Below are 7,226 nucleotides of genomic sequence, written 5' to 3' on the forward strand. Positions count from 1 at the left end.
ATTCCATCCTCTCTCATCCTGTTTGGGAAAACAAGCAAAATTTAATATGTAAACGGATCTTCTCAGGAGATAGCCTGGGTGCAGCTCTTAGATTTGCAGGTCTTCTGGAGAGCGGGCATGACCTCTTCATTTTTTCCTCCAGAAGAGGATCATCTATCTGCCAATTTTTGGAGGGTGTGTAAGGAGAGGAATTTTCTTTTTTGTATACTCTCAAAGTAAAAGAGGGTCAGAAAACGATGGGAGTTGCCGTGAACTCAAAAGGGGATAAAATAAATACCAGACGCTACTATCAGCAGATGCTGCTTCCTTGAGAATCTTTCTTATGCATTTACCTTTTTCAAGACACTGATTTTTAGGCCAACAAAAACCACAATGAGAAAATATCTTCCAAAATACTGATTCTTTTTCACTTCTGCTTTTCCAGTGTATCAGGGAAAGGATCGTACCACAACAATTCCAGAGTGCTTACTGGTACCACTTGAAGTCAGTCTCCACAAGACTGCTTTGGACAGTACAGGTATGTGCTTAGAGAAGACCAAGACAGACCGAGTGTTGTTCTACAGAGAAAGGACATTTTTACAGCTTTCATATATTTTGTTGTCAGCAACATGCTCTTAAACAGACATTTTGATTCAATTACCATTAGGTTTCCAACTGCAACACCAGCTTTGGGAGCTAAACTAACAATCCAGTCCAATTTAGAAGCAACATTGCCTGCATTCAGTGATAAATCTTTGAATAGAAGAAAAATAAGGCAAAAAAAACCCCTGCCTTGGAACTCTTGGAGAAGCAAAGCGAGACTGCATTTGAGAACACTAATGGGGAGATTTTCAGGAATGGTTTTCCTCCAGCTTCACTGAAGTAGAGTTAGACCTACCCTAAATTATTTTTAAAAACCAACACATTCTGTTGGGACAAGAAAATCAGATTAGTTTAATCATCTGCCCAGATTGAGCATCCCAATCAAGTGAGTAAAAGCAACTGCAGATTGAACAAAACAATAACACTGATATTAGAGATTGTCAGGAATGCTCTACTCCCCTTTTTAATCTCCCCAGTCCACCTACTCAGTGTATCTTGTCTGAAAACAGTCCGTTCTTTGGAACTGGCATTGCACACACTACAGCTTGCAAAAGTCTTAAGGAATCGCTGCGCTTAAACTGAATTCACATTTGTTTTTCTCATTAGCTACATGCAGAGGTATTTCAAAACACTGAGGCTACTGAAGGCCACAGCACTCTGACAGTTACTCAAGATACCGGAGAAGAGGGTTCAGTTGTGGATCCCACCAGCATCCCTGGCAGGACTATCTAATTACTGCCATGTAGTAACACGATTAGAGCACAGGAAGCAGACATTTAGTAAAAGACGAGGCACCTGTTCCCTTCATGAAGAGCAGGGCCAAAGAAAAGCTGCAATCCTGGATACCGTAATCAGCCATTAAACTGCATCGGGTGAGATTTCTGCTCAGTACGATGTAGTAGTTTACAGACCACAGCTTTAGTAAACTACAGGGAAATCCTTACACGAACAATGGGGTAAACAGAGAGTAACTATGAGGCGCAAGCAAGCTTTGTAAAAAGTAACTACAGGACCAAGTAATATCAACCTGTCTCGTTCCATGCCATGTCCATTTTTATCAGAGGCCACTCACCTCATCTTCATCACTCCGAACAGACAAGCGACCCAAAACATTCAAACAAAGGATCGATGACAGCACAGCGTGCTCCTCACATAACAGACCGAGTCCCGCTGGTACGAGGGCAAAGCCAGATAGCGAGGAACAAAGGATAAATTAAATCTGTCCATAGCAGCCAGTCGCTGAAAGGACACTGCCACTTTTCTGAGCCTTCTTCTCAAGCTCTCTCTGGGTGTTTCAGCATGTAGTGTTCAGGGCTGCTTCAGTCAGCACAGATGTCAAAGCCAAGGTAACATTGGGAACTTACTCGCTCACCTCAGGATTATCTGGTGGACACAGAAAGGAACAGGCTGACTTCACCTCCAGCACTCACAAAATAGATGGTCAAGTCACACAGAAACATCGAGCCATCTTCCTTCTCCCACACAGACTGAAAACAGGAATAAAGCTCTCCTAGACACCACCTTTACTCCTACGTTTAATACTTGTCATTTCACTTCCTGTCTTTAATTTCTTTCAAATAAAATCCAGAAATCTTAGCATTTTAAGGAACCAAAAAGCCAGACAGAATAAACTGCAATAGCACATATGGAAAGAGTTGCCAGCATCATTAATTGGAACAATCATTCCAAATTTTCACCTATTCCATAGCTATTTATGGTTGGTTTCAAAGCACCGAATGTGGATTTCCTCCTGGTGCACATGGATCTCCTCCTGGTTGCCTGTTCACTCTCCTGGGGCAGGCTAGAATGGTGACAATCATTGAAAAGAAATATTATTAAATAAAGTCCATCAAATTCAACCTTCTTCAGAGGCAAATTTTAATTAGAGGTACAGCAAGCACACAGCTAAGTTGCTGAACTGGAATCCTCCCGAGAAGGTTAATGTTTCCAGCAGCTGTACCATCTGTGTGTGTATCTTACAGCGAAACAAGGCCACCTGAGCACCGGGAAAAAAGAAAACCAAAACTGTGCACAGACTAGGTGGAGGTGTTCATTAAACGAACAGTAGTAAACTTGTTTTTCTAACTTGTCCCACTGCAGCTCACCAGCCACAGGAAGCAGACCAAACCTGATGTACCCTCGAACGTGTTTTCATAGCATTAGCTTTTAATAAATATAACATACTCCACCCTCAGAGCAGAGCTGTCCTCAGGTTCCAGCAGGAAAAGTGGTTGTTTTAAATATTTAGATTACATTACAGCTGGGACCTTGAAATAAGCAGTGACTTGTCCTGTAGACAGCTATCAGCATCAGGTTGGCAAAATCGGTGTAGGCTACCCCAGTGTGGTTACCACGCACCTCTCTGAGGGCTATTAGACTGGTGTTCTCATACATACTTTCATTATTTGTACTACAATAGTGCTTTCTGATGCCAGCCAACGGAAAAGCACCGCAGTGCTGGATGCCGGATAAACACAAGGGGTAAGGCACACGGTCTCCAGAGAGTTTACACAGTTCAGCAAATGGGAAAAAGCTTGGAGAAATAAAGGCTATTCTCAGAGGCAAGTAGCTAAGGCAGCCTCAGTTCTGCAGTATGCTTCAGTGCGCCCCAGCGCTTTGCTAAGCCCAAGTCTAAATCTGTGGCTGAACACAATTTTTTTTGATCTCCCAAGTCTCAATTCAGTGCTTTAACTATGCAACAATCCATTTTCTTCCACTAGCTAACAGCACTACAACTTTCCGCAGTGTTAATGAACTCTCTCTTCCAGCCTTAAGGATTCTCCTTCCCCTGAAGGTCTCCATGGAGTTGATGCTGATCCAGATACTCAGGCCTGGGACCTGCTCTTAGTAATCCCTATTTTCAGAATATTATTCCAGATTTATTTGACTGAATCAAGCTGAAACTTGGCCTTCACTTTTGAGCTCCTCCACCACCAGCAGACCAAGACTTCTGCAGTGTTTACAGCATTTATGTGTGCCACAGGCCATGCTGAGTGGAATGAAAGCTGAGAGAACCCTGACCAGCTCACCGAACGGTGAAGTCCCAGTCACCAGGCTCAGTTGTATTAGCTGTCTCAAAGAACTGGTAAAAATCCAGGCATCTTCTCAACTCAATCTACTCAACCATCTGTGGCTTCTCTGAGGAAAGCTTTCATCCAAAAACATTCTCCTCCCCCTGCACTCACTGCAAGTCAGACACTCGAATCCGTATTGTCCACGTGGCAGAATAGTTCAGCTAGAAACTGGCTCAAAATTCAGTGTATTTCAGAGAAAGACTCTTAGCATCTTCACCAGACTTTGGATCAGTCCCGAGGGAGCTTCAGCGCTGCCACACACCCTGCTACAGCCCCAAAGCCGAGCTGGCAGCAGCAGCAGAGAAGGGTCATGAATCTCCGCCATGGGCTGTGACACGCCTCGCGCTCCTGTTCCTGGTCAGCCATGCTTGTTTACATCACAGGGAACGGCTGTCCCAGCGTGACCTCAAGACAGCGTTGACTATTACACAATCATTTCTTTCCACCCTACAGACAGACAAACCCGGCCAAAAAGGGTACAGGATAAAGAAAATAATCTTTAAACGAAACCCATTTGTTGCTCCATCTGTTCATCCATGCTTGCTATCCAAAAAGCATTTTCAGTAAACGTGCCACAGGCATTCGCAAAGATCTATATGGTAAATTAGGTGACTGCACTACCAGCCCTGTATAACCTTGTGTCCAAGCAAACCGCTGTCTTTTCCTCAGTCTAAATGTATCTCAGAGCTCTGAATATCTTCTAACTGATGAAGCAGCCTGAGATAATGCAGGAAGGACCCAAATCTTCAGGAAGTCGGCTTTCACTGGGTCCACCCCCATGGAACTACTTCCTTACTCATTAGTCCCTCCTAAAAACACCCTGTTCCCTCGGTAACATTGAGGGCAAAAGAGACTAAACAGGGAGAAGCCAGAGACGGGATAACAAGCACACAGAGGGAGACTCTACATAGTTGCTTTGTAACAGTAATCTTGCTTATCTTTCAAGGCCAAAAATTATATGGCACACCTCTTTTTATCTGCTCATCTACCTTCCATGTCATTCAGGACTGTGACCTGGACATCGTCTTGAATTCTCTACAACCTCACACCCAGCCTACATTTACGCATCCTGCAGTCTGTGTAGTAGTTCTAACACATTCCATTTATACACTTAAGATTCCTGCCAGACCTGTGATCACAGTAGTTGCCTCAGCATCCCCTCGGATCCCCCATACAGCCTCACCCCACGGGTATCACTCCTTGTCACAGAGCTGCAAAGATCGTCTTCCTAAACTGTTATTTTTAGCACATGCCCCCTCTGCACATTAGCCTACCAGCTCCACGTTTTCTAACACAAATACAAATCACTTGCCTTGATTTTATTCTGCTTCAAAAAAGACAAGCTCCTACCTGTAACTGACCTACATCAGCCTCTGTCCCCTGCTTGCTCAGTTTTCGAACAAGTATGGAGGTAGGCATCCTTTCATGCTGCTCTTTAGTCTTGTGAGGGTCTCCTTAAAAACACCAGCAAAAATACCTCATTAAAATCCTTGTTGCAATAGCTACCAAAAAAAAAAAAAAAACCCAACCCAAAAAACTATGCTCTTCCCACTTCAGCACAGCAGAGTCCACCTGAAAGGCAGAATCCTCCCTGCAAGGCACCTTTGTCCAGTGCGCTGCCTTAGCCAGGAACAAGCACAGAAACAGGCTTCCAAGCACAGACCTCAGCCCCAAAACCTTCTCTGGAGTTTGGCTAGCTTGGAGTCTGCAGCTCTGATTGACAGAAAACAGGCAGAAATACGGCTTCCACATTTTTGTCGCATGTTCCTTTGTTTACTGAGGTTTTACAGCAGCTTTTGTAGGTACATTCAGTGAGTGCAGAATTCTGAGACTGTAACACATAAACCAACTTTCTGTTATCCTAATGATGTATGTCCAGTGTCCAAATGGCACTTTAACTATCCATCGTCTAAACCTCACTGATAAAGAGGCAACTCCTGCTTTTATTTGCCCTCATAAAAGATACTTTGAGGGGTTTCTTTTAAATACCTTGTCTCTAAAAGCTTTCCCAGTTACAAAATTATTCTGCATCTCCACAGCTAGACAGCTCTCAATTCGGACCCCTGCTCCTCAGTCAGGAGCCCTCTTAGGGGCAAGGGTAGAAACAGAGATGGTACGTTGCCTCCTCGAGAAGAGAAACAAGAGTGCTCCTCATGTTCCTCGTCTATCAAAAACCTCCGCATTCAGCTCATAATCCCAATCCCACACTGGATTCCTACCACTTTCAATCACAATCACTTGCTAGGCTTCAACACACCATGGACACAAATATCTGTGCAAGAAACAGCTGCACCTAAAAGCGCAGTTTAAAAGGAAGGGTTTTGCTGATACCAAAGGAATGCCTAAAAAGCCACTCCTCAAAGTACTCCCTGAAGAAATATCATCAAAGGAGTATTAGTTCACACAATGGAAAGAATGAGGACTTGAACCTCACCCAGAAGGATGGCAGAGCAGAGAGACTCTGGTATTCCACGGATCAAGATTGCGGAGCCTAAGCTTGGCTTGTTCTTCCTCCCCTGCAGTCCCCAGGACACGGTGGGCAGGGACACGTCGACTGACCGGAGCACAGGCAGGCAGAACAAGGCAGGACAGAGTCTATCTATCAGCGTGAGCTCTCGTACAGACCAGGCACCGAAGGTGGACAGTTCTACCTCGGCACTGCTCGGAGATGAAGCAGCCGCGTGGAGTCTGAAAGGAGGTTATGGTCTCACTAAGTTAAGACATGTAACTGATGGGAATGCCCGGATCAAACACACTTATAATTCTGTATTTTTGGAAATTAGCAATGAATCATTATGAATCATTAAACTCAACGCAGTTTATGCAGCTGTCAGAGTTTCAGCCATGAGAGCCCAGGCATCATCAACTAAGTTTTATTTTCAGATTTATTCATTATTTGTCAATTTTCAATCATCAGAGCATCGACAAAATTGCATTACACATTATGGCAAGGATGTGTGCGGCTGTAAGCTTCGAATCAACAATTTCAGCGATTGGAAGTGACCTCTGAGCTCGTTCCCTGAAAGAATCAGTCGCTGTAAGCAGCTAAGTGAGCTGATGACACCGTTCCTTGTCTGTAACACACACATCACAAACAGCCCCTTTCCGAACCTTCACCACATCAGCCAGTCTGACCCTGTAACGTCCCTGCTTAACTTCCCACCGACTAGAATAATAAGAGAAGTGACAAAGCACTTCCAAGGGTTGAGTCTTAGAGTCAGAACACATTATCCTGCATCTTAAAACCAACATCCTGTCTACAGATGGAGTGAGAAGGAAAGCCTGGGCCTTCAGGACAAGACAGGTCCATCACATCACGAGTTAGTGCAGAAGTCACCCTTGAGAGAAAGTGGGTTTATGTCACAGCAACGCTGCCAGGAAAGTCAAGGTGAAGGTTCCACATTATATCTACTGTCCACAGCTTTCCTGATAGTGTGCCCGGAAGACTGGAAGGCAGAGCGGATCATCAAACTGCAGCAGAGGTTCAGAAGGATATACACCACTCCTACACCTTTGTTCTCCGACACCTTCCGCCAAGCACAGCTGAGAGCAGGCTGGTGGCTCAGCACA

This window comes from Buceros rhinoceros, unplaced genomic scaffold (genome assembly GCF_000710305.1).
Source record: "Buceros rhinoceros silvestris isolate BGI_N320 unplaced genomic scaffold, ASM71030v1 scaffold11825, whole genome shotgun sequence".
Taxonomy (NCBI): domain Eukaryota; kingdom Metazoa; phylum Chordata; class Aves; order Bucerotiformes; family Bucerotidae; genus Buceros; species Buceros rhinoceros.